At 42.7% G+C, this 26,508-nt stretch overlaps 1 long non-coding RNA gene across 2 annotated transcripts in view; it reads left to right on the forward strand.

The window, feature by feature from the left end:
* Positions 1-26,508, forward strand: part of LOC112446385 (uncharacterized) — a 56,700-nt gene that overhangs the window by 7,540 nt on the left and 22,652 nt on the right. For both annotated transcript variants that reach the window (XR_003034351.2, XR_003034352.2), the window contains exons 2-3: positions 260-315; positions 1,486-1,589. This is a non-coding gene — a long non-coding RNA (uncharacterized lncRNA). The remainder of the gene's footprint in view (positions 1-259; positions 316-1,485; positions 1,590-26,508) is intronic.

The raw sequence follows: 26,508 nt of genomic DNA on the forward strand, positions 1-26,508 counted from the left end.
TTGGGATGTCGGAAGGCAATGGGGACACATTACAAAGTGTGCGGTAGGAGAAGGAAAGGATCCTCTGTGCTAGAGATAGAACCTTCTCTAAGCCCTTGCTCATCAGAATAACCTCGATGGCCACACTTGTAAATAAGACCAGCCTGGAGATAGCATGATTAATGAAGATTTGTAATTGTGTTAATGATTTATCCTTTCTTTAAAAATCTTGTTCTCGTCATTGTCTGTGATAAATTTATAGGCTTCTTTTTCTCCCCAGGAGATCAAAGCAGCTGCATCATCTCATTAACCTTCACCCCCAGAGAAGATGGCAAGGTAAATGATATTATATTAGGGAAATTTTTAAACACTTAAAGTTTAAAAGACTTGCCAAGAACTCAGTGTGATAAGCAGAGAAAATGCCAAATTCTAAGGCTGGTTTTTCTTCTGATTCTTAAGTTCTGATTTATCTGTGAGATGACATTGTGGGGAGAGAGGAACAGGTCAGCTTGGAGCATGTCTGCAGAGCAGGGTGGCATGGAGCTTCAAGCTAACCTGCACTTAGAAAAAAATCAGAGGGGAACAAAATTGCTTTTTGCTCAGCGAAGCTCTTACAATTTCAATTCCAGGGGAAATAGTTAATTCATGAACTGAGCTGTGAGAGGAATGAATGCACTGGCTCCGAGAGGAAAAGGGATCTGGCCAACTCACCAACTGCTAATACAAATTTTAGACTATTTTACATTTACCCTCATGAAGGGAAAGCTAGAAATTGCTTATCTAAAGCTAAAACACTGTGGACTGGATTTGATGGGTAGATTTTTGCTAACTCATCCACCACACGATGAGGTTGGCCCCTTTATTCGGTTTTGAATCAGTCGGCTGTGTTTCCCGACAAACCGCCAGCTCCTGTAGGCCTACATCTGATTTTCTGCTGTCTTTGCCTGAAGTTCCCTCTTGCCTGATCACCTGAAAAAGACAGTTCAAATTCACCTTTTCAGTTCTAGCTCTGAGCCCAGCCTATTGCCTGAGTTCAGACAAAGTCAGAGTATGGATTAGACCAGTGCTTGCCAAACTGTAGTGGACGTCCTCCCAAATCACCTGGGGATCCTGTGAAAGTGTGGACCCCACATTCTGCATTTCTAATGAGCTCGCAAATTGTGTCAATGCTGCAGGGCCATGAGCCACACCTTTTCTCTACCTGTTCTCAAGCTCTGAGATCTTTCCTCTCAAAAGCATCTTCCCATCAGCCTGCTTCAGTTTTTGTTAGTAGAGCATCTGAGTCTTAAAGGCCTTTTGCCCTTTCAGAGTCTTCTTTTTAAAACGCTTTCCCTAGAGGGTTAATATTTGATACTCTGTCTTAGCTAAGAGGGTCAGGGATTAGATTTCAGTTGGTTGAAATCCAAATCAAAGTGGAATGAGTCAGGACTGTGGATATTAAAAGGACAAAGGCAGCAAGGAACAAAGAAAGGGACTCACTGATAATACATTCTTCTCCAATTAAAGGAAAACTTAGAAACAAACAAAATCAAGCCACTCTTCCTGCCTTCAGTGGAGCTTCAAACCAGAGGATGTTACCTGGAACACACTGGAGAGTCATAACCTTGGAGGTAAATCCCACTCTGCCCTAGGATTGGGACTTGGGAAAAACTATGTAACTTTCTGCATTAGTTTCCTGATCTATAGACTGGAAATGACAATACTTACTCCATCCACCGCAACTTGTTGTGAGGACTAAATGAGATATTTAATCTCAGCTATTGCCAAGTACCTACTACGGTAGCCCTAATAGTCACTCAAAATATAATCAAAATGTAATAAACAATGCCATTGAAATTAGCGAAATTCAGATTATCAGAAGAGCTCAAGAAGGTGTTCAGGAAATCAACAAACTCCAGTTTGGGATGTATAAAGGGAATATACTTCATCGTATAATTTGTCCTCTCATATCTGTGCCACATCTCAGCTCTCAACCTGCAATGAAGTCTTCCCTGACTCCTCCTTTCAAGGACTGGCCACATTTCATTTAGTCCTAGATTCTTCTTCTAGAGAAATGCCATATACAAGATGGAAAACAGCCCTTAGATTCCTCTTGGTATACCTTACTTAATTAGAAGAAGACACTGGAAATCCATTACTTCATTTGCCATCTGCTAACTGATGTTGGGCAAATAACAAACTTTCCCACTTTTAGTTTCCCGCCTGTCAAGTGGGTGGAAGAACAGCTATCCTAGATATTTATCGTTCACCTAATATGGAGTGTTGTACATGGCCCCTCAGTCATTGAAAACTGCAGTCCCTTCTACCTCAAACCCCCCATCAATGTTCCTTCATCCCACGTGTCAAATGAACAAGTCCCTAAGAAGCAAAGAAACCAAGTTAAATATTGATTCTAACCTTACAGCTTCATTTCTTTTCTCTTAACCCTTGCCCAAGCTGATGCTGCTAATTTTCCCCAGACGTAGCAGTCCAAAGAACTATAGGAGAAACTGAGTTGAATGTGATGTTTTAGGGCTGTGCTTTTCTAACAATAGGTCTAAAAAAGGCTGATTTGAATTTCTAAGGAGGTCAGCATCTCAGCCACTCAGCCTCAAGATGAGAATTGCTCTAGGAAATGGAGTTGTCAGGGGCAACACTGCAGAGGACAGGGGGCACTGTCCTCTTCCCCACCTAGAACTCAGATGGGCCAAGCCAAGAATCAAAAGCAAAATTGGCATATATGCTCTGTTTCCTGACAAATGATGTTCAATTTAGGCCGTGATGATTTTTCTAATATACCATTTAATATAAATTTTGTTTTATATGAGTTAGCAGATGGGGCCTGAAAGCTGCAGAGCAGCATGGATGTGCAAAATGTTATAAGTCACATTGGTAGGGTGACAGGTTCCGTGTGTCTGCGGGGAGTAGGGAGCCATTAAAAAAAGAAAATCAGGTCAACACCTAGGTGTTATGAAGATGAAAAAAAAATCATAACTGGAGAATCTAGGGATTTTTAATCTGATCTTTTTTTTTAAGATGGGAAATGAAGTGTTGAAGTACCCCTTGCGTAGAGTACCACTTTTACCAGTTCTCACCTCCTCCCTGGGTCTCAGTTTCCTTATCCAGAAAAATGAGGCTTGTTTCAGGTCAGGGATGGCAAAGAAGTTTCCCTTCGCGTGCTAACTCTAACCCTTGGAAGTGGCTGAGGACTGGTCTGGGAAATCTGAGGCTCCAGCTGGGCTGGTGTCACTATGTGCTTAGTCCTTCAGTCATAACCAACTCTTTGCGACCCCATTCTCCAGGCAAGAACACTGGAATGGGGTGCCATGCCCACCTCCATAGGATCTTCCTGACCCAGGAATCCAACTGGTATCTCTTCTTCATTGGCAAGTGGCTTCTTTACCACTAGCGCCACCTAGTGTCATAATAAATGGATGATCATTGCTTTACCGACAAAGGTCCGTCTAGTCAAGGCTATGGTTTTTCCAGTAGTCATGTATGGATGTGAGAGTTGGACTATAAAGCAAGCTGAGCGCTGAAGAATTGATGCTTTTGAACTGTGGTGTTGGAGAACACTCTTGAGAGTCCCTTGGACTGCAAGGAGATCCAACCAGTCCATCCTAAAGGAAATCAGTCCTGAATATTCACTGGAAGGACTGATGCTGAAGCTGAAGCTCCAATACTTTGGCCACCTGATGTGAAGAGCTGACTCATTTGAAAAGACTTTGATGCTGGTAAAGATCGAAGGCAGGAGGAGAAGGGGACAACAGAGGATGAGATGGTTGCATGGCATCACCGACTTGATGGACCTAAGTTTGAGCAAGCTCTGGAAGTTGGTGATGGAACAGGAAAGGCTGGTGTGCTGCATTCCATGGGGTCACAAAGAGTCGGACACAACTGAGAGACTGATCTGAACTAACCAGGGTAGAGCCGGTTATAGTTGTGCTAAACATTTGAACTCGAATGGTCTCTGATTGTTGTTGTTCAGTTGCTCAGTTGTGTCTGACCCTTTGCAACCCCATAAACTGCAGCACGCCAGGCTTTCCTGTCCTTCACTGTCTTCTGGAGTTTGCACAAACTCATGTCCATTGAGTTGATGATGCCATTCAACCGTCTCATGCTCTGTTGCCCTCTTCTTCTCCTGCCTTCACTCTTTCCCAACATCAGGGTCTTTTCCAATGAGTCCATTCTTCGAATCAGGTGGCCAAAGGGTTGGAGCTTCAACTTCAGCATCAGTCCTTCCAATGAATATTCAGGGTTTATTTCCTTTAGGATTGACTGGTTTGATCTCCTTGTAGTCCAAGGGACTCTCAAGTCTTCTCCAACACCACAGTTCAAAAGCATCAGTTCTTCAGTGGTCAACCTTCTTTATGGTCTCTGAAGACCCTTCCATTCTTAATAGTTACTGATCCTAATGTGCCCACCATGGGATGAAGGGAAGAGGCAGAGGAGGAGCTGTAGATTATATTGGGAGACTCCAGAGAGAAAATAGTCTCCTACAGGTCACCCAGGAGCATAGTTTTGGCTAAAAGACATTCTGAAGTTTGGCCACTAAATGCCACCCACAAATTCAAGCCCAGGCAATACATGTGACATGGAGTTTTTTTTTTTTTTTTTTTTTTGATGTATTTTTAAACAACATAGATATAAGTCCTCATAGTTCTCTCTTTTGGCATCTATGATGCATTGAATTGTGGGCCCCAAAAGACTTGTCCATTTCTTCAAGCTCAGAACCTGCAAATGTTACCTTATTTCAAAAAAGGGTCTTTGCAAAAAAATTTAAAAATCTTAAGATGAGATCATTCTGGATTACTCAGGTGGGTCCTAAATCCAGTGATGGGTGTCCTCATAAGAGACAGAAGAGATGACACATGAAGAGGAGAAGGGACTGTGCCCACGGAGGTAGAGGCTGGAGAGATTGAGGCCAAAGAGGCCAAGGAGGGCTGACAGCCACCAGCAGCTAGCCGAGGCAGGGGAGGACCCTCGCCTGGCCCGCAGAAAATCAACATGAGAAAGTAAATGTCTGTTGTAAGCCACCAAGTTTCAGATCACTTTTACAAAGCCTCAGGAAACTAACACAGCAGCCTACAGTACAAGTGTTTACAGAGCGGCTCTGGCTGGCCAGAGGAAGAAGCAGTTCATGGCTCTCCACAGAGGGCATTGGCCCAGGTCCTTGCCATTGCTTTCTGCCACCCGCCCTTCAGACTCTCTCCCTGACACAGGGCTGTTGCTGCAGCTCAAGCAGGGAGCCCCCGCCTGGTTTCCTCTGGGCCTCCACTCAACTGCATCATCTTGCTCTTCAGATGGCCTCTTGTAGGCCACGCTTCAGGCCCACCTTGATCTCAGCCAAGTTCTATAGTCTAACTTCACTACCAGCCTAATCATTCATCATAGTTCTAGCTGCACAGAATGTTCCTGGAGGTGTTGGAGAACATAGACTCCCTCCCCTTTATCACCCAAATGACTGCCCAAGCCAGTATTGCCGAAACTCGGCCAGCATTTGGCAGCTGAGGAATGGAGCAAAAGAGGAACTCAAATGCAAGCAACATCCCTAAAACAGTGTTTGATAAGGAAATGTTCCTCTCTAACTTGTATTACACAATGGGCAAAGGGACCATTTCTGAAATTTCATCACGATGACCTGAGAGCTTCAGCCTACAGCAACAGCAAGTCACAGTAAGAACAAGAGGACCAGAGCGTGAGTTTCATCTGATGCAATTGCCATTGCCTTACCTTTTTTTGTCCCCCAGATTTACACAGTCTACTTCTACTTTTCATCTCATTCCACAGCCACTTATTAGACCTCTGTAGGAAAAATAGAGCCAGCTGTCCTGTGAGCTTTGCCCTCCAGTCCCGTCACAGCTTGTGGCAAGGGCCTAGTATGGCTCATGTCTCTTTAGGATGACACCTGTGATGACAAAAAGCCAGGCCACAGATTCTATTTCCTATATGTTACTATAATATCTTATATTATTATAGTCCGTTACTTAACGTCTGTGCGACATAGAACATTTATATAATGTCTGGGAAACACTGGCTTCTTGTCTATGAGGAAGGAATAATAAGAGTTTCCTTGCATGATGACAGTGAAAATCAACATACCTAGTGCAGGGCCAGGCACAGGACTGGCAAAGTTCTCAGGAAATGTCCATTACCATGATTTCCACTACTATTATTGTGATTGCTGTCATGGCTGTTGCTCCTACTGCTGCTAAGTCACTTCAGTAGTATCCGACTCTATGTGACCCCATAGACGGCAGCCCACCAGGCTCCCCCATCCCTGGGATTCTCCAGGCAAGAACACTGGAGTGGGTTGCCATTTCCTTCTCCAATGCATGAAAGTGAAAAGTGAAAGTGAAGTTGCTCAGTCATATCTGACTCTTATCGACCCTATGGACCCTCTCCCAAAGATACATAATCCTCTGTCCCACGACATGTCTGTTTGTCTCCATATTTGCTCCTATAATGGCTGAGGGAGAGATGAAGACCATGGAAGAAATGGAAGCAAAAACTTGGGGCCCACTAGATTAGAAAGGGTCTGAGCTGTTCCTGGATCAGGAGATCCATCTGTATAGCAGCCTCTTTGATAACTCTCTTTTGTATTCTGAGCACAGAGTCCTCATTAGACACTTCTGCTTCAGAAATAACAGCAGCCTGACACTTGATTTTATCTCCAAAATCACCAACCTGCATAAGAAATATGCATCATCCCAAGAAACCATCTTGCTTTGGGAATAATTAGACACGTGACTCTAGAATTCCCCAGTGTGGACAGCCCAGGCTGTCTTTATCCCTCCCTTCTACCTGGGTTGACACTGCCACTCACCTTTGGCCAAGCACAGACAAAAGGGTTTCTGTTTGCATCCCTGCCGACCTGGTGTTTGTCCACCAACATCTCCAGCCTCATCCCCCTTGGGGTACCAGCTCTGTGCCACACTTCAGGCTGTGATACAGCCCGCTGCACCCCCTTCACTGCCTCAGCCTCAACTCCTCCCTTCAACCTGCCCACCTCTGCCCTCTCCTCCCTATCTAGCCATGCTCTTCTGTACCTGTACACACCTGGCTCTTGACCAAAATGCAGGTCATTGATACTGCCTCTGACCTTCTTAGGAAAACTTCAGTTTCCTGATTGTTTCCATTAATGTACTCCAGCTCTATTATAAGTGTGAGTCAGATGTAGGGGGTATGCATGGTCATCCGGGCAGTGCTCCAAATTCCCCCTCACATGTCCTCACCCCAATTAAGAGCCTTCCTTTCCCTGTAAAGTCAATCAACCTTCAAGAAGTGTATCTGATGGACTAGTCACACTGACACGTAAATGACTGGTGAGAAAGAAAAGGCTTCCCCTTCGGGACTGTAACCTAACACGTAGGAATTCCTCAGGGTCCTCCATTGGCCCAAACTCTGGGAACCTTTGTTCAGTTCAGTCACTCAGTCATGTCTGACTCTTTGTGACCCCATGCATTGTAGCACGCCAGGCCTCCGTGTCCATTAGCAACTCCTGGAGTTCACTCAAACTCACATTTCCATTGAGTCAGTGATGCCATCCAACCATCTCATCCTCTGTTGTCCCCCTTCCTTCTGCCTTCAATCTTTCCCAGCTTCAGAGTCTTTTCTAATGGGTCAGTTGTTTGCATCAGGTGGCCATAGTATTAGAGTTCTAGGTTCAGCATCAGTCCTTCCAATGAATATTCAGGACTCATTTCCTTTAGGATTGACTGGTTGGATCTCCTTGCAGTCCAAGGGACTCTCAAGAGTCTTCTCCAATACCACAGTTCAAGAGCATCAATTCTTCGGCACTCAGCTTTCTTTATAGTCCAGGAACCTTTGTACCCTCTGCAAAAATGAGTTCTTTAAACAAAGGTCAGTCAGTGCACTGGGGCTTCCCATGTGGCGCTAGTGGTAAAGAATCCTCCTCCCAATGCAGGAGATTCAGGAGATGTGGGTTGATCCCTGGGTTGGGAAGATCCCCTGGAGGAGGAAATGGCAACCCACTCCAGTATTCTTGCTTGGAGAATCCCATGGACAGAGGAGCCTGGTGGGCTGTAGTCCCGGGGTCACAGAGAGTTGGACACAACTGAGCAGTACAGCTGTCAGTGCATTAGTTTGCTGGGGCTGCCATAACAAAGTGTCACAAACTGAGTGGCTCAAGCCACAGAAATTTATTATCTCACTGTTCTGGAGGCCAAAAGTCTGAAATCAAGATGTCAGCAGGCTTGTTGCCCTTTGAGGGCTGTGAGGGACAACCTGTCCCATGCCCCTCCCCCTGCTTGTGTACCCTCAGGTACGCCTTGGCTTGTAGATGGCATTCAACCTGAGTCTTCATATCACCTTCCTTCTGTACCTGTCTGTGCATCCAGATTTCCCCATTTATAAGGACACCTATAAGGACACCAGTCATACTGGGTTAGGGACCGTCCTAAAGACCTCATCTTAATTTGATCATCTGCAAAGACCCCATTGCCACGTAAGGTCACATTCACAGGTCCTGGAGGATAGGACACCAACACTTTTTGCAGGGTACACAGCTTAACCCATGACACTTAGGTACAATGTATCCTTATTCGTGTCAAGAATGCATTCCTAAAAATCTCATATGGTATGAAACTTTCATAATTAGTTTTTCTAAAGGAAAAACAATAGTTGAGGGCAAGGCGGAGGGACTATTATCTCAACATATATTTATCACTTAGTTTGTTAATATTTCCTAGTTTTCTTTTTCTCAGTATCTTCTCTAGTATTTTTCTTTGGAGACTCACTAAATTTACTGCCTGGCCTATCTCAGTGATCGTTTGGTTCATGTAGTAGCATTTTATGTACGTTTCATTACAAAGTTACTGATTTCCAGCACTTGCACAAGCAATATGACAGTGACATCTTTGATGATACTGTTATGTGATACAGAGAGTTTTAAATGTTTAAGTAGCAATGAATATTACAATAATAGTGCAAAATGGATCAAAACCCCTTGCAGAAATTCTTGAGCATGCAGGGTATTTCCATTAAGCAGCTAAAGTGACAGTGTCGCCTGGTGAGAATGTGAACGCAGGATGCAATTCATACAGGCCCCCTGCTTTGAAATTGTGTGAATTTGTTTTTAATTTGAGGAATTTATAGCTTTTTTTTCATACTTGAGTAACCAATTGAGACTTTGTTATTACTTCCAGGCCACACTATTTCAAATTCACATATTTGCATTAAGTACCACCGGACTGGGTAAGAAGCATCTTTACTTCAGCAGGAAGGATCGTAGAGAAAACTACCCAGAGGAAACAAGGCAGATGGAAGCCTTGTGTCTAGTCACAGAGGCTAGCTTCGTAGATTAGGAGGAAGTGGGTTTCGCCATGTCTCATAGTTTTTAAGTTATTTATTCCCCAGTCCCTTCTGCCTAGCTCTGAAGTCTACTAAGAAAAGAAATATTACCTTTATTATATGTTCTTTTGTCCTCCCTGTCTCCAGCCACCAAAATACACTGGTCATTTCTTGGTGTAAAGGCTAAGCTCCTACAGCAAAATGGCTTAAAAGCACAAGGCACTTAGCACTCAGCAGTATGGAGCTGGGGGTAACCTTGCATCAGGAGTCCTAAGACTCAGTTTCTAAGACTTGGCTCTGCCATCAACAGCTTGTTCTTCTTAGGACAATTTGTCTAACTTCTCTGGGTTTCCATGTCTTCGGAGTAAATGGTGTTGTACATTTTTGTTAAAGTGATGGAATGACAAAGGCAACACAGGACATGCACGACTGTCCTCTCTTAGAGAGAAATATGTATGGCTCATGAGAAAAGGATTTCAAACCAGGAGCCCTCTCTTCTTCCCACTAAACCCATGGTTCTCCTGAGTCCCCAGGTGTTAATGAGGTCTCTTGAGCCATGGCTCATCCCTCAGGCTACTCCTGCTCACTTTACTAACTTTCTCATTACGGACAGCCTCACCCACCCCACCCCACCCCCTGGCTTTAGTCAACACTTTCACCCAGTGGGGAAGAAAAGGTTGTTTTGGCAATGTTGTGCTGATCCTGACCTTAATTGCCCAGCAGGTCCTAGACAAGCCCACTCTCAGGCTTTTGAACAGAAGGGCCTCAGGTAGACAGACACAGTGTACATTTTTCTGACTAAAATGCATGATTTGTTTTACAAGAGATTTTTGAATTTTCAGATAATCTGAAACATATGACAATCAAATCATATTTAGTTAAGCCTCTAATTAATTGCCTTGACAAAGAACAAAATTACATTAAATTCATCTACCCAAGGAAATCAGAGTGGGAACCATGGCCCACTCACTTCCTTCTTATTAGTGATGAGCAGGAATCCTCTCCCCAACAGCAACCAACTATTGCTAATCCCACATCCAGTCCCATTTCTTCTTCCCCAAATCCTTTCATCGCTACATAAAGGAATTATGTAGAGAATTATTAATTTTCAGCCTCATGGAAAAATAAACGAAAGAAAGAACACATCTTTTCCCAGTCTTTGGGAATTTTGGTGTAAAAAATCCATCCATTTGTAGAACAAAGGCTTGTTATTTTCACCCCATCTTCAGGAATGGTGATTCCCAGAAAGATCTGGAATTTTAACTTTTGTTTCATGCTTGACATCTGGTTGGGTTTGTTTATGTGTGATTGTTTCTCATCTGGGGAAAGTGGGAGTGAAGACAGAAAGGCATTAAATACTCAACTCTTGCCTACCCACCAGCACTGGCAGCAATTGGTGTCAACAAAGATAATGAAAAATGAACTGGGATTCCAACATCTGTGAACCAGGTCTCCCCTGGAGCTGACATGGAAGTTGGAGACAGGTAGACAATGCCTGGTCTTTTCAAGGTGCTGAGCTAAAAAGTCTTCATAGACATCAGTATCATTGCATGTATTTTCTTCTGGAAACAATGTTCAGAAAAAGGCTGATGAAGATGTCAGAATACACAGCTATTTTAGAGCCATTTGGCAATTTTTTCTATAGTCGTCCAAAAAGGTCCTTAGGATTGCCAACAGCCAGTGTTGCCCGCCAGCTTGTTTGCAGGAGAATCCAATTATCACACACAAAAGCCCTCTGGTCTCAGATCAGTTTACTTGTCTGCCAGCTTTCAGAAAGGAGAAACAGCTGTTCCTTATGCTCTGACTTCAGGGGGCCTCCAACTGACCCCTCTAGCAGCAGAGACCTGATCCCAGCCCAATGGGTGCCTTTGACCAAAGTCCTGCTTCCCCTCTGACATCTGGTCCACCCTGCCCCATTGCACCCCACTCAGTCCCCATCTCTTGGGCCCAGTTAGTGCTTAGAAGAACCAGTTCTTCTCTAAGTTGTTTTCTTTTTTTAAAACAGAGGATGATATATATATATATTTCTTGTTTTGAAAATAACCAAGACCTGCAGTGTTAACTCTCAAGGTGAACTTGGCAGAGGGAGGCATAGTTGTGGACTCTGACCTGCCAGCTTGAGTGACAGGCTGTTTACAGTCATTAGGAGACTCTGAGAATAGAGACTTGGAGAACTGAAGGCCTCTGTAGATTTCTTGGGTTCTGTTTTTGAATGCTTAAAAATAGAGTGGTTCTTTAAAGGACATCGTTTAGGAATCATCTATCTTGTTTCCTAATCTGTGTATTTAAACTTCTATGTCATTTATCAATACAGTAGAGGCACTAATGATTAATAATTATGAGTGAGGAGCTGAAAAGGTTCAGAATGTGCATTCATTTACAGAGGCAGCACAGCAACCACAGTGGTCAAGGCACAGATTCTGGAGCCAGCCTGCATTTGAACCCTGGCTGTGTGACCTTGGACTGCTGACAACCTCTCTGAGCCTGTTTTCCCATTGCTAAAAAGCACATGAGAAAAAATACTTCTTCATATGATTTTTGTGAGGACAAGAACAGTGGTGAATATGTGAGAGATAATGGTATTTATAATTTTTCTGAAGCACAAATTTGAATCATGTGTGTCATGGGATTTGACATACAATAGCTTATCTCTTATGGCTCTTGCCTGGAAAATCCCATGGGCGGAGGAGCCTGGTAGGCTGCAGTCCATGGGGTCTTGAAGAGTCGCACACGACTGAGTGACTTCACTTTCACTTTTCACTTTCATGCATTGGAGAAGGAAATGGCAACCCACTCCAGTGTTCTTGCCTGGAGAATCCCAGGGACGGGGGAACCTGGTGGACTGCCATCTATGGGGTTGCACAGAGTCGGACACGACTGAAGCGACTTAGCAGCAGCGGCAGCAGCTTATCCTGTGACTTGAGAGATAGGCTATTGCAGATCAGTGAAGAAAGAATGAATATGTTAATAATGATGCTGGGACCACTGATGACCCCTATGGGAAGGAAATGAAAATAGAGCCCTCCTTCCCTACTTTCAGGAGACGGCAATGGCACGCCACTCCAGTACTCTTGCCTGGAAAATCCCTACTTTCATATAAAAAATCAATCCAGATAGAAATAAATTAAGGGCTTAAACATGAAAAGTAAAATTTTAAATTTTTTAGAAGAAAAGCATATGAGGATATCATTATGGTCTTAGAGTAGACTTTTTAAAGAAAATATCTTTTGAAAGCTATTGTGAAACTATTTTTTGAAAGCTATTGTTTTCAACTACATAAAATTAAGCACTTCTGCTCATTAAGATACCATAAAATATTGAAAAGATAGGCACAATCTGGGAAAAGAGATTTGTAAGACATTTAACTGACAAAAGATTCATGTCCAGAATAAAAGAATGTCCATAAATCAATAAGAAAAAAGCAAACAAACTAACAAAAAAATGAGCAAAAGATCTGAACAGATATTTTACAGAAGAGAAGACAGGAAAGTTAATGAACATATGAAAGTATACTCAGTGTTGTGAGAAGACAAGACAATGCAAGTTAAAATCACAATAAAATGCTCTTTCGTACCCACCAAGTTGATAACATGTGAAACATGGCTAGACAATAATGATCTGGGACTCAGATGCGCTGCTAGAGGGAGGTGACTGGGTATCACCATTTTGTAACACAATTAGGTCTTGCCAAGAAGAACTGAAAACCCACAACCCTACAACCTAAGTCCACTCCTTAGAGTGGATCCCCAAATTTGCTGCATGTCATAATCACCTGGCATGCTTTTAGAAATCCTGTGCCCAGGCTGCATCCAGACTAATTAAATAAGAATCTCTAGGGGTGAGACCAAGGGATCGGTATCTTAAAACATCCAGATGATTCCCACATGCAGTCAAGCTCTCCAGCCAGTGGAACCCCCTGCTTGTGACCTCCGATTGCTCCTCAGAGGATGCGGAAGTGGAGGAGGCCCAGGTGTGACAAGACACTTGGCAGGATGTGAGCATGCTGAGCAAAACCCTACACAAGCTTCCCTCCCATAGGCATTTCCTCCAGGAGAGGGGTCCTCTCCACTCTGGATGTCTACCTCTTAGGTCACAAAATAAATAAAGTCTTCCCAGGCACAGACATGAACTCTTTTACACAGTCGGGTAGTTTGGCTCAAACTGTACAAACTGAGGATGGGCCTTTCTGTGTTGCAGGGCAGGACTCCCAGGAGGGGCCAAGAATAAGATTGTAGCTGATGTTCTCTTTTATGACATCCATATAGCTGTAGGGGGACTGCTCTGACTAGACAGGCCTCCACAGCAAATAAGTGTTTCCTCATTATTTTGCAGTCGTCCTAAGTTGCTTCAGTCATGTCCAACTCTTTGCAAACCTGTGGAATGCAGCCCTCTGTCGGTGGGATTCTCCAGGCAAGAATACTGCAGTGAGCGGTCATCTCCTTCTGCAGGGGATCTTCCAGACCCAGGGAGTGAACCCGCATCTCTTATGTCTCCTCCACTGGCAGGCAATTTACCTCTAACACCACCTGGGAAACCCCAATTTTGCAACAGTTGATATAAAAAATTGCAATTGAATTTGAAATCCAGTTGCATTATCAAGGCATTTTAATTTTTTTTAGAAAGAACCCCCTTTTATAATGTGAACACTTTTTTAAAGTCTTTATTAGATTTGTTACAGTATTGCTTCATTCTGCTATGTTTGTTTGTTTGGTTTGGCTGCGAGGCATGTGGGATCTTAGTTCCCCAACCAGGGATGAAACCTGCATGCCCTGCCTTGGAAGGCAAAGTCTTAGCCACTGGGCTGCCAGGGAAGTGCCATTATCAAGGGATTTTTCAACCTAACATTTGTCAGTGAAAGAAAAAAAAAGCTATTTGATTCTTCAAGTATCCTGCGTGAATTGTTATTATGTATTTTAAAATTTTATTCCCAACCTTGAGAGTAATGGCTTTTGTCCATGATGGCTATCAAAATGTAAAGAGATCATCATTTAAAATCTTGATCACAATTGCATGTAACTATTTCATGCAGAAAACTTGATTTTTTTTAGAAAAGTATGTTTAAGGAGGAAATCTCAAGTTTCTCTTTTAAAAATGTGAAAAGATTGTATGTGGAAGTGTTACACTTTTTCCTAAAATGATTATGAAATATTTAAAAAATTAATTTTTAACGTAATTATGAAACATAAAAATAGTTCTTTTTTCACCAATACCTGTGAAGGTGCCCCAACCCCCCTCCACCTCACCGCAATGTGCTAAACAAGTACCATCTATTTCAGTGTATGCCATGAAGGCTCGAGAGGCACAGTATTAAAGAGAAACTTTTGCGTGAAAAATACACAAGAATGTACTTTATAGCAGGATTCTTTATAATAGAAAACAAACAGAAAACCACCCAAAAGATCGCTGACCACAGAATGGATAAAGGGTGGTGAGCTCATTCAGTGGAATAGGATGCAGTAAGGAAAATCAGTGAACTACAGCAACATGTGACTATGAAGGAAACTCAAAACTTTATACTAAGCAAGGGAAAAAAACAAGTCATAGGAGAAAATGTACAAAGTTCAAAAATAGGTAAAACCAAACAATAAATTTGGGAGAATGGGGAATTAGTAGAGTCATTCACTCATTCAAGTCCACTCAAACCTTGACATTTGCTGGGGTTTTTTTGCCTGGAATACTTTCCCCCAGAGAGAGGTTTGGTTTTTCCAAAATAAGACACTAACTTTTCTGTGTGGTTTTCCTAGATCAGCTGATGGAAAATTGTACCAGAGAACATCCAGCAGACACACACACACACACATTCAGACAAATATCCCCCCGCCCATGCAACATGAGGACCCACATCATGTGCACAATGTATCCTCACCTTACTTGACTTTTCTTCACAGAATTCAGCACCTGGCATATAGATTTATTTTTTTTACTTAATCTGTTCCTCTCACCCAAAAGAGAAGAAACTTAATTTCATTCACTGCTATCTCTCTAGCACCTAGAATGGTGGTTGGCACATACTAGGAATTCAATAAAAATCCATTGGATATAAATGGGGATTTATTTAGCAGTTACTTTATTCAGACTACCAAATTCTAGTGCAGGCACAAGATTTCCAGTCACCAACTTGAGTAAGTAAAAATGAAAATATTTTGCAATAATTGTATTTTATTTTATTCTCAAACCCTAATTTTTACTGGTTGAAAGAATCTAAAATTTTACATTTCAAGGTAGACCTTTCTCTTCTGGGTTTTTCCTCAGACTTTTCTTTGGGTAAATGGTCAATATAATATTTTACCCCACTCACTGGGCCTCTCCCTGGAGGTGAGCTTAGTTTCTGGGGCACGGAGGTTTGCAGTGCAGCGTGAGGGGTCCCTGTCTCCTCCTCCATATGGGCCCATGCGTGCTGACATCTAGAACAGTGTTCTTGTCCTGTTGGATCTTCGTTCATAGGCATATCTGACCCCACTGCCACCAAACTGCTGAAATAGTAGAGTCAAAGCTTTCCTGTCTGCCTTGAGCGTCCTCCTGTACCAATGAGTCACAAGCCACTGAATATTCCTGAGGAAGCAAAAACAGGCTCTTCCATCATACTGAATACTTCCTCATTCCCTAAAAATTCAAAAAACTTTTTCTCTCCAAATTTTGGCTCTAGCTCTATTACCAGCAGTTTTCAAAATAGTTAACTCTATTCAGAAACTTGACTGATCTGAACCCACCATCTCCCAGAACCATGGATGGCTCAATGGGTGAGCGATCTGGGAACAACTAGCAAATTGAAGAAAGGGAGGAATATCTGTTATTTTCTTGAAATTTTATCTCACCGCTAGAACCCATGGCACCACAAGACCTTAACAAATGGCTTTACAAGTTTAAATAACACTTTATTGACCTAATCCTTTGGGAAATCTACAGAGATATTTTTTTCTTTCCAACAGATGTTCACTATCTGCAACTCTCACTTTTTGTTTTTAATGTAAAAATTTTGATGGAAATATTTTTAACAGATGTTTCACACCTTCCTAATTTATTCAATGTATAATCCAGAAGATAATGACCTATTTTCAAAAGAAAGTTAGCCCCTCAATAATATCAATTATTATCCCATGCTACTCAGTAGCTCTGGGAGCTGTCATGGGTGAGAGACGTGGGCAAAATGGCTTGGCTTTCCCTACATTTTGGCTCATCTGCTCTTCTTTCTTCCATCAGCTGCTCTCAAGGGCACTAGCCTGTCCATTAGAAGTGGTACTCAACATCTATTCTGTCTATAACAGGTAGACCTTGCTTCTCCAGATGTGATCCTTGGACCAGCAGCATCAGCATCACCTAGGAGCTTTTAGAAATGTCAAATGATGGGCCCCATCCCAGCCCCACTGAATCAGAATCTGCATTTTATCAAGATCCCAAGGTGATTGATGGGCACATAGTTGGTGAACACTGCTTCAGATTCAGCCCTCCCCTCACTCCCAAAGCACGTCAATTCTCAGGCTGAGGTCTAAGCGGCCCCTCCCTTCCACACCCACACAGTCCCCATTTAGATGCCCTGTGGATTGGTCATTAGCATTGGGTCAACGTTACTACATGTAGAACAATTTTCAGTATAAGATGAGCTAGGGCAATTCTCCCCAACCCAGAGTTTGGACTGACGTTGGGGGAATGACTCAGGGAGGCAGCTAATAGGAAAAAGAATATAGTGCAAAAAGCAGCCTGAGACATTTTATGTACAGAAACCCCATCAGCTCTATTACAATGGCAAATCATTGCAATCATGGTTGCCGACACACACACACTTTATCCAGCACATCCCCCACATTGTACTTTTGCGACTTATTTTTATCCATAAACATCCTTTGGTGTCTATTATGAATTGATTTCACCTGAATTACATATTTCCCTGAATTAGTAAGATAAGAGTAGACTGGAGGAGAGGCAGATGGCATGAAATCAGTCAGACTCTTCTCACCCCTGTGTGGATCCTCTAACCATAGGTCATGAGAAAGTGCCCTGGAGCTAGACGGCTGGGGTTCAACACCTCGCTCTGCCTGTGTTACTGGATGGTACAGGACAAATTATTTCAACTCTTCTCCTCAGTTTCCTCAATTAAAACATAGAGATGATCAGAATTGCATCTATCTATCAGAGTGAAGGTGAGAATTACATAAATTAATACACGAAAAGTGCTTAGAACCATAACTGATACATAGTAAGTACTCAACAAATCATTATTGTTGTTAATATTATCTCCAAACCTAAGTCAAGCCACTTTTATTTCCTCCTTAAGGCATTTGTTTTTTTACCTGTGAGACCTTGAATCAATCAATATATTTACCATCTCTAAGCCTTGAGTTTCGAGTTTCCATATCAGTAGAAAGAGGATAAGCATAGCACTTATCTCACAGTGGAGTAAGAGTGGAGTGAGAAGATTTGTAAAGAAACTCACAGCAGAGTACCTGGCCCATGCAGCCTCGGAGCAAATCTTAGCTGCTGTCTCTCCTTCACAGTGAAATCAAATAGTCGATACAACTAAACAAGATGTGTTGTTTTATATGCAGTTCACATTAAAGACGTCAGTCCCAGGAAACTCCTACTCACCCAGCTTGAATTCACCAGGGGAAGGCTGAATGAGGACACAGTGAGAAGATGGGAAGGTGGTCTCACCACAACCCAATCCAACAGCACCTTGATCTTGGATACACAGCCCCCAGAACTTCAGGACAATAGATGGATTTCTGTTGTTTAAGCCACCCAGTCTGTAGTCATTTGTGATGACAGCCTTAGCCAACTCATATAAACCATAGAGGCCTAAACAGGTCCACTCAACGACTGAGAGAAATTGCAATGCAGTAAAACTCCCCATAAGCTTCTTCAGAGGAAGACATTTCTGGGACACCTTTTGCCCCAAAGATTATTCCTCACTCACTGACCTCTGGGTTTCAAGGAGAAGCTCCCTTCCTGCTGATTTTAAGCATCCCATAGAATGACAATCATCGACAGGAAAGATATTGTCTAATCCCAACCACACAAAGACTCCCTGGGGCCAAGGAACACAGCCAGACAATTTTACTCCCTGGGCATCTCTGCTCCTATGCAAAGGGGGGATTATGGAGAAAGGTTTTACCCACACAACAAACCTGCCATAAGGTAACTGCTAATGACACAGCTGGCACTCCACGCAGAGCACCTGCCGCCACCTGACAACAGCACAAAGCTTGACATTTTGGCAGCGCTTCTTTGTCTAACACAAATGATCTTATTTTCACAAGCAACTGGAGCTGCCAAAAGGCCCAGTGAACAAACACAGCCTGGCAGATGCCACGATGGGGCAGAGAGTATGAGGTCCTGGGATGGGAACTGGCAGGTTTACACACCTCCCCAGGTCCTAGCAGGCAGAGCCCAGGCGACAGACACACACTGACTTGAATGTTAATGTCAGAGAATGGGACGTGGGAGACACAGAGGTGAAATTGGCATGAAAGTGCTTTAAGGTGAAATGAAACGCTTCTCATCATTTTAACCACTGAGGAGATTTTCAGATTATCCAAAGGCAAATGTATATATGTTAGTTGCTCTGTTGTGTCTGACTCTTTGCAACCCCAAGGACTGTAGCCCACCAGGGACTTCTCCAGGCAAGGTTACTGGAATGGGTAGCCATTACCTCCTCCAGGAAATCTTCTCGACCCTGGGATGAAAACCATGTCTCCTGCGTTGCAGGCAGATTCTTCACCATCTGAACCACAAGGGAACAGGCAAAGACAGCCTGCAAAAAGATTGTTGTTCAGTTGCTTAGTCATGTCCAATTTTTTGTGACCCCATGAACTGTAGCATGCCAGGCTTCCCTGTCCTTCACTATCTTTCTGAGTTTGCTCAAACTCATGTCCATTAAGTCAGTAATGACATCCAACTGTCTCATGTCTGTCTCCCCCTTCTCTTGCCAACAAGGTACATGCACATCACACATAAAATATGTTTTTAACTGGAAAATCAATCTAGGGCTGTCTTAAATCCTTCATATAGTAGAAATATTTATATTTATATAGAAGGAAGAAAAATGGTTAATTGGATTCTTTTGAATGAAGTACCATTCAAATGTATGTTCACAATAATTGGCAGCCTCTTGCCCAGGTGCTCTTGAATCTACAGAAATCTCTTAGGAATGTGGGAATCACCCCTCCTCCAGTGACGCCCTCTCTCCATCCTCCACACAGCCCTCATGCCCTCTGGAGAGCTTTATCGAATGCACAGCTCTTCACAGCCTCCCAACAATGGTTGCTCCTTTTTCATCTTTCAAGTAAACACTACAATCATCAGCATGGCCCATGAGTCCCTTCATGATGGCCTCTGCCTACCCCTCTGCCATCATCTCCTGCCCTCAGATATCATCGCATACGATCAAGATCCCAAACTACTCACTCTCTCTCTTCATCTCCACAACTTTACTGATATGCTTTCCTTTTCTACTCTACTGAGTTATGACCCATTCTTCAACACAGGACTCAAATCCAACATTCTTTTCAAAGCTTCCCTGATTCTTCTAGGCAGTATTACTTGCCCTCTGCTGTACAACCCCAGAATACTGCAGGTGTCCCTTTGACATGAGGTTTAGTATTCCCAATTGTTAGAATGTCTTGATACACGCTGCCATGGCGGGCCCGGGTGGTAGGTACCCTTCTTACTTTTCTTCTCTTTGAGATCCTGTAAGGCAAAGCATATTAACTGTTTGCCTAGGGGGAAAAAATGTTTCCTATTGAAGTGTGTGAAAACAGAAAAACAATCACAAGGTAATTCATAAAACATCTTGAAACATATGGAAAAGGTAATGCTCCCTGAAAATACAGAAAAGCATATATCTAAAAATGGCTTTCAACAACAAAAGAGAGAAGGAGGAAGGAAGGGAAGAAGGAAGAAAAGAATAGGAAAGAAAATTATAGAGGACATTAAGTTGGTGTCTTCAAAAAGACCCCGAGGGCTTGACCTCTAGGAAACAGGATCAGGGAACCATAAGAACAGAAGTGGTTGAGATGGAAGAAGAGACACAAAGGGAACTTGCAGAACTGGCAAAAATATAAAAGTACAAGAAGGCAAGAAATACAAAATGCAAAAGTGAAACCAAGAATGAATTAAAATGATAGGCAAAGAAGTGGGGAAGATGGAGCCCTTGTGCGCTGTTGTTGGGAAAGTAGATTGGATCAGCAACTGTGGAAGATAGTATGAAAGTTCTTCAAAAAATTAAAAATGCAACTACTGGATGATCTCACAATTCCACTTCTGGGTATTTATCCAAAGAAAATCAAAGCACTAATTCAAAAAGAAATCTGGACTCCCATGTTCTCTGCAGCACTCTTTATAAGAGCCAAGATATGGAAACAATCTAAGCATCCATCAATGGATACATGGATAAAGATAAAGCCATAGAAAGGAATGAAATCTTAAGAAATTTTGCACTTGAGACAACATGGATGGACCTTGAGGGCATAATACTAAGTGAAATAAGGAACACAGAGAAAGACAAATGTTGTATGATCTTCCTTATAAGTGAAATAGTTTAAAAAAAAAAAAAAAAAAAAGCTCATAGATACAGAGAACAGATTGATGGTTCCCAGAAGTAGAAAGTAGGTGAAATGGGTGAAGAAGGTCAAAAAGTATAAGCTTCCAGGTATAAAATAAAGTCCCAGAGAATGTAATATACAGCATGGTGAGTATAGTTAATAATACTGTGTTGCATATTTCAAGTTGCTAAAAGAGTAGATCTTAAAAGTTTCAATCATAGGAAAAAAATTTGTAATTATGTATAAGAATGAGGAGAGTTAACTAGACTTACTGTGATCATATATCCTATAAACCTATCACATCATTACATCATGACATGAAACCAAAATAATACTATATGTCAATTAAGCCACAATAAAATTTTTAAAAATAAAGGTAAGCTACATTTTTATGACAAACATCAGAAAATACCCTCAAAAATATTCAAAAGAAGGAAAGTTATCCCCAAATTATCATAACATCGTAATTTGTATTTTTTCCAGAAACTTTCCATGCCGATATGTAAAAAATGACACAGCTTCCATGCACTCATACACATATCCAACATCAATTCTGTAAGTCCCTGTTGAGGTTCTGTTAAAGTGAATAAATCCAGCTACCATAAGACATAAACCCAGAAATCTGCATGTTAAAATGATAAAGGGTATTGCATTCTCAGATCACAGACCACTGCTGACAGAAAAGAGATTCTGGTTTGAACTCCAGGGCTCCTCCCAGCTTGTGATGCCAGAAGCTCAGGGCAACATTTGTGATGTGTCTCCAAGGTCACTATGGGGAGGGAGAGGGGCAGTGTGAGCCTTTGAAGGGACAGGCTTATCTACAAGAGGCGTGCATCCCCTCTGCTCACATTCCTTTGACTCCACTGACTGAAAGGGATGAGGATCTAAGACGTAGCTTTGTGCCCAACATAACAGGAGACACACAGAAGCTGGTGAGCAGTAGCAGTCTCTGGGTTGTTCAGTGGTTTTAAACATGCCTACAAATTCTCTGATGCGCCTCCCTTCAAAAGGTAGAACCTAATTCCCCTACCCCTGAGTGTGGGCTCAAGTTCTAACACATACAAATGATGCTGTGTGACTTCTAAGACTGGGTCATAAAAAGCACTGTAGCTTCCTCCTTGCTCACTCTGTCTTCTCTCTAGAGTCACTTACTCTGAGCAAGTGCCAGCTGCCACATCAAAAAGACACTCAGTCAGTCCTATAGAGAGGTTAAAGTGATACAGAATTTGACTCCTGCCCATAAACACCAATACATTGAGCCAGACTTCCTCCTAACAGGCCCAAGAGGGTGCCATCTTGGAATTCACGTTCAAGCCCCAGTGTAGCCTTCAGATGATCGTGGCCCCAGCCCAGCTTATGAATGCAGTCTCACAAGAGGGCTATACCAGAAGCCCCCAGCAAAGCTACTTGGATTAGACCTCAAAAAACATTTATGTGAGACGATACATGTTTATTGTTTTAAGTCATTAAAGTGAAAGTGAAGTCACTCAGTCGTGTCCGACTCTTTGCGATCCCATGGACTGTAGCCTACCATGCTCCTCTGTCCGTGGGATTTTCCAGGCAATAGTCCTGGAGTGGATTGCCATTTCCTTCTCCAGGGGATCTTCCCAACCCAGGGGTCTTTGGGGTAATTTATTTTCTAGCAGTAGATAATTAATGCAGCAAGGATCCACATACATAGCATAATAAGACTAGGCAAAGTATCTCTTTATCACTAAGTGGGACTTTGGGACTAGACCCAATATGGAACCTTTAATGGAGACTCAGTGACTGTTCTTGCTTACATTTGACAGCTATGAGATGTAGGGGCAAAGCTGAGAGAGATACTTCCTCTGTGCATTTCCTTTGGGTCCAAACTCGTAGTCTAGCCCTCTAATTATTGCCAGTTGAATGGCCAGGTTAGGCCATTCCAAGGAAAACTGTGCCAAGTAAAAACAAGGAAGAAGGTGGTGGAGTATGAATCTGGCAAACAGGCCCATGGGGGTAGGAGGAGGCCAAGAGGAAAAAGCTTGTAAGAGGACACAGAGCCTCACTCTTTTCAGAGAGATAGTCTCTGGAGGAAGGAGAATAAATCTGCAGAAAAGAAAAGGGCAAACTTTCCATTCTGAGCTGCAATCAAAACTTCTTTCCTTGTCTCTCAAAAATCTCCACCTCTAAGTGCTTGGAGTCATTAAATATCCTTGGACTTAGATCCATTCACATAAGATTCCTCTGATCTGGGATGCAGTGGGGTTAATGCAAAGAAGCTTTATGCCTTCCCTGGAGGCTAGATGGCATCCTCTTCTGGCCTTCTAGGGCTATTGTTCTCTGCTTTTTAATAATAAAGGCTGGGGTCTGATTAATTCTATGATAGAATAACACTTTCTAACAACAGCCTATCTTCTCAAGTTCATTTTCACTTAATAACACCATACTTCACTCTATTAATAGAGTCACTCAAACAAATAATCAACTGAGTGTTTTCAGATTGAGACCTTGCTAAATTGGCTTTGATGGTCAGGGTATTTACTATGTTAATTGTTTATATACAGCAACAAACATTAATTGCAGGAGTTTGTTAATGTCTAAAGTTCTTTTTTTTTTTTCTAAATTAAAACTGTCCCCTTGTATAATTATTCTCACTGATTATTTTCATCTTGACATACAGTTCATATTATGCTTTAGGGGAATATTTTAAAAAAAATGATGAATTTGTGTAGCTTAAATGAAATATTTCACCAGTAATAGCTATTTGACTATTGTCCAGCAATCAACTTCATTCCTTGTTTAAAAGAATAACTTGCATGTTAGACCCTCTTTTACAGGTATGTATGGATGGATAGATAGGAAGATAGGTGGATGGATAGATAGGTAGGTAGATAGACACATAGGGAGAGAGCGCAATCTGGGTATACAGAAATGGAAGGCAAGGTTGAACCTCAGAGGAGACACAAATCATTACCACTTGCCAGAAAGCACTACACACTGGAATCCAAGTCCTGGTTCTGTGCTCTGCTCTGACATTTACAACTCTTTTGCCCAAAGTGAGTAACTGCAACCATTTTCAGGTCCATTTCCTGGTCTACTGCTCGTTGTCCTGCCTGTGATGTGGAATCACTTGAGTAGGTGACAGTGCTCTCAAATGTCAATCCAGAGTGTAAGAGATGATCAAGATGGAGAGAAAACCCCTCGTGTGGCTGCCACCTCTAATTCCTACACCCCCATTTCCAAAATTACTTATGCTGCTCTGATGGGCACAGAGGTGGCTTCTTATAAGGACGTGGTTCCTTTGAGGCCCCCAGACCTCCACCAAGGACTATGGCCAAGTACCTAGAGGAGAAGCCAGTGAATATTTGCATCAGCATATTTTATATCATATTCCAAACACTTTGTTCTTGCCTACCCCAAAACCTAACTTTCAGAATGGACCTGTTAGGGGAGTGTAATCTCATTGGTTCTGTTTCATCACAACAAAGATTTGAAGCGATGGAATTAAAGCCCTCAGCACATGACAGCTCTTGGACAGTCTTTGTTATAGTTCTTGGACAGACCAGTTTTATTTAGAAAATAAAGGAAAGTACATCCTCGAGGTGTGAGGACTGCTGCTGCTGCTGCTAACTCACTTCATGAGGGCATGTTGACCCAAAAGATGAGAAGAGAAGAGAGAGAGAACGAGAGCGCGCACAGGAGAGAAAGAGACCCCCAGCCCTTTGGCTCCTCTTTTTATATGTTTTTTCTTCCCTCTGCTGCTGCTGCTAAGTCACTTCAGTCGTGTCCGACTCTGTGCAACCCCATAGATGGCAGCCCACCAGGCTCCCCCATCCCTGGGATTCTCTAGGCAAGAACACTGGAGTGGGTTGCCATTTCCTTCTCCAATGCACGTAAGTGAAAAGTGAAAGTGAAGTTGCTCATTCATGTTGGACTCTTTGCAACCCCATGGACTGTAGCCTACCAGGCTCCTCCGTCCATGGGATTTTCCAGGCAAGAGTACTGGAGTGGGGTGCCATTGCCTTCTCCATTCCTCCCCCTAGGCCTGCCCTATGTAAACTGGGCTAGCCAGGACTGCTGTTTGTTCTGAGGTCCTCACTCCGGTCCTCGGACCTTCCTTTGTTCTATTTTCACGGGCTTTTCCCTTCCTTGTCTTTTAGCCACCGCCATTCTGGACTCCTTTTTCCTATTCTAACTACCTAACAGACCCAAGCTCCTGCTAAAATACAAATTAGCATAAAAGTGACTTGAATATTTCTGAGCACACAATAGCCGAGACCCACACTGTAATTAGCTTCCCCAGTGGCACTAGTGGTAAAGAACCTGCCTGCTAATGCAGGAGACATAGAGACGTGGATTCAACCCTTGAGATGGGAAGATGCCCTGGAGAAGGGCATGGCAACCCACTCCAGTATTCTTGCCTGGAGAATCCATGGACAGAGGAGCCTTTTGGGCTACAGTCCATGGGATTGTACAGAGTTGAACACAACTGAAGCGACTTAGTATGCACAGCATGCAAACTGCTTGTCTTTTCTGCTTGTCCCTAAAGTAAAACCACCCCAAGAACAAAACTATTTGCCTGTCTCTTCCCTCCTTGCTCCTGGAGGGTTGGTGTTACCTTTGGAGACTTTTCCTGCCTTTAAGACTAAGAGTTTTAAATATAGTATCCCAAGACCTCACTCAAAGCCACCACGTCCTCCTTGTTTTACAAAGCCCACCTTGAGCTACAGAGAGTAGCGCACAGTTATAGATGCCCCCACTCCCACCACCCCCAACGCAGGATTGTGCAAAAGAGCACATTTCTTGCCATCTTTCCCAATCATATCCTCTGTTAACCTGTGACATGGTATTTTGGTCAAAGCATCAATGAATGAATCACAAATACCGAGAGAGAGTTTCCACTTCACAAATAGTTTTCAGTGTGGATGGTACTTTACCTTGGTGGATTTGTCAACTGCTTTTTCAAACTCAGGAATCATGGAATCCTGTGCAGCCTAGTGTAGAGCTCAAGAAAAATTAGCCAAGAAACCATTACTGTGATATCAAACTGCAAATGTGCCCTGGGTGGACAGAGGTGAAGGCAGATGTGTAATGCTAGTAAGATGATTCACAGGCACTTCTGGATCTTCTGAGGATGCTCAGGACCCAGAAATACTTGTATCATCATTGCAGCTATTTATGTCAACAAAATGTATTTTGTTTTGGCCAAGAAACAACAGCAAAACTGCTCAGAGATAACCTCCAACATCTTTTAATCCAGTCTGAATTTTAGGGAAGCTGGTAAAGAATTTTAAGGAAATGTGGGGTTTTGGTTTTTTTTTTTTTTTGGTCGACTGAAGCGACTTAGCAGCAGCAGCAGCAGTAGAGCAACTAAATGAACACAGTCATCACTTTAAGTCCTTTTCCACAAGCCCACAAAGTGCTGTTCTCTCTGTCAGAAAAACCTAAGCATCCGTGACCACTCATCCACTTTGGATCTTCTCTCTTGTGCCTCTCTCAATGGCCACCAGAAAATATATTTATTGGAAGCCACCTCAAAATCAGATGGCTCGTAATGGGTTTGGGGAACCTGGCTTCAGCCTGTTGTCACTGTGATTTTCATGACTTTTTATCAGCATCGCCACCACTGCCACCACAGATAATGAGTTAAGAGAAACCAGATCTAGTATTTTCACATCAAGTGATGAATCCAAATAAATCTGACAATCCTAGATGGATGTGCATGTCATATTTT

This window comes from Bos taurus, chromosome 4, assembly GCF_002263795.3.
Source record: "Bos taurus isolate L1 Dominette 01449 registration number 42190680 breed Hereford chromosome 4, ARS-UCD2.0, whole genome shotgun sequence".
NCBI lineage: Eukaryota > Metazoa > Chordata > Mammalia > Artiodactyla > Bovidae > Bos > Bos taurus.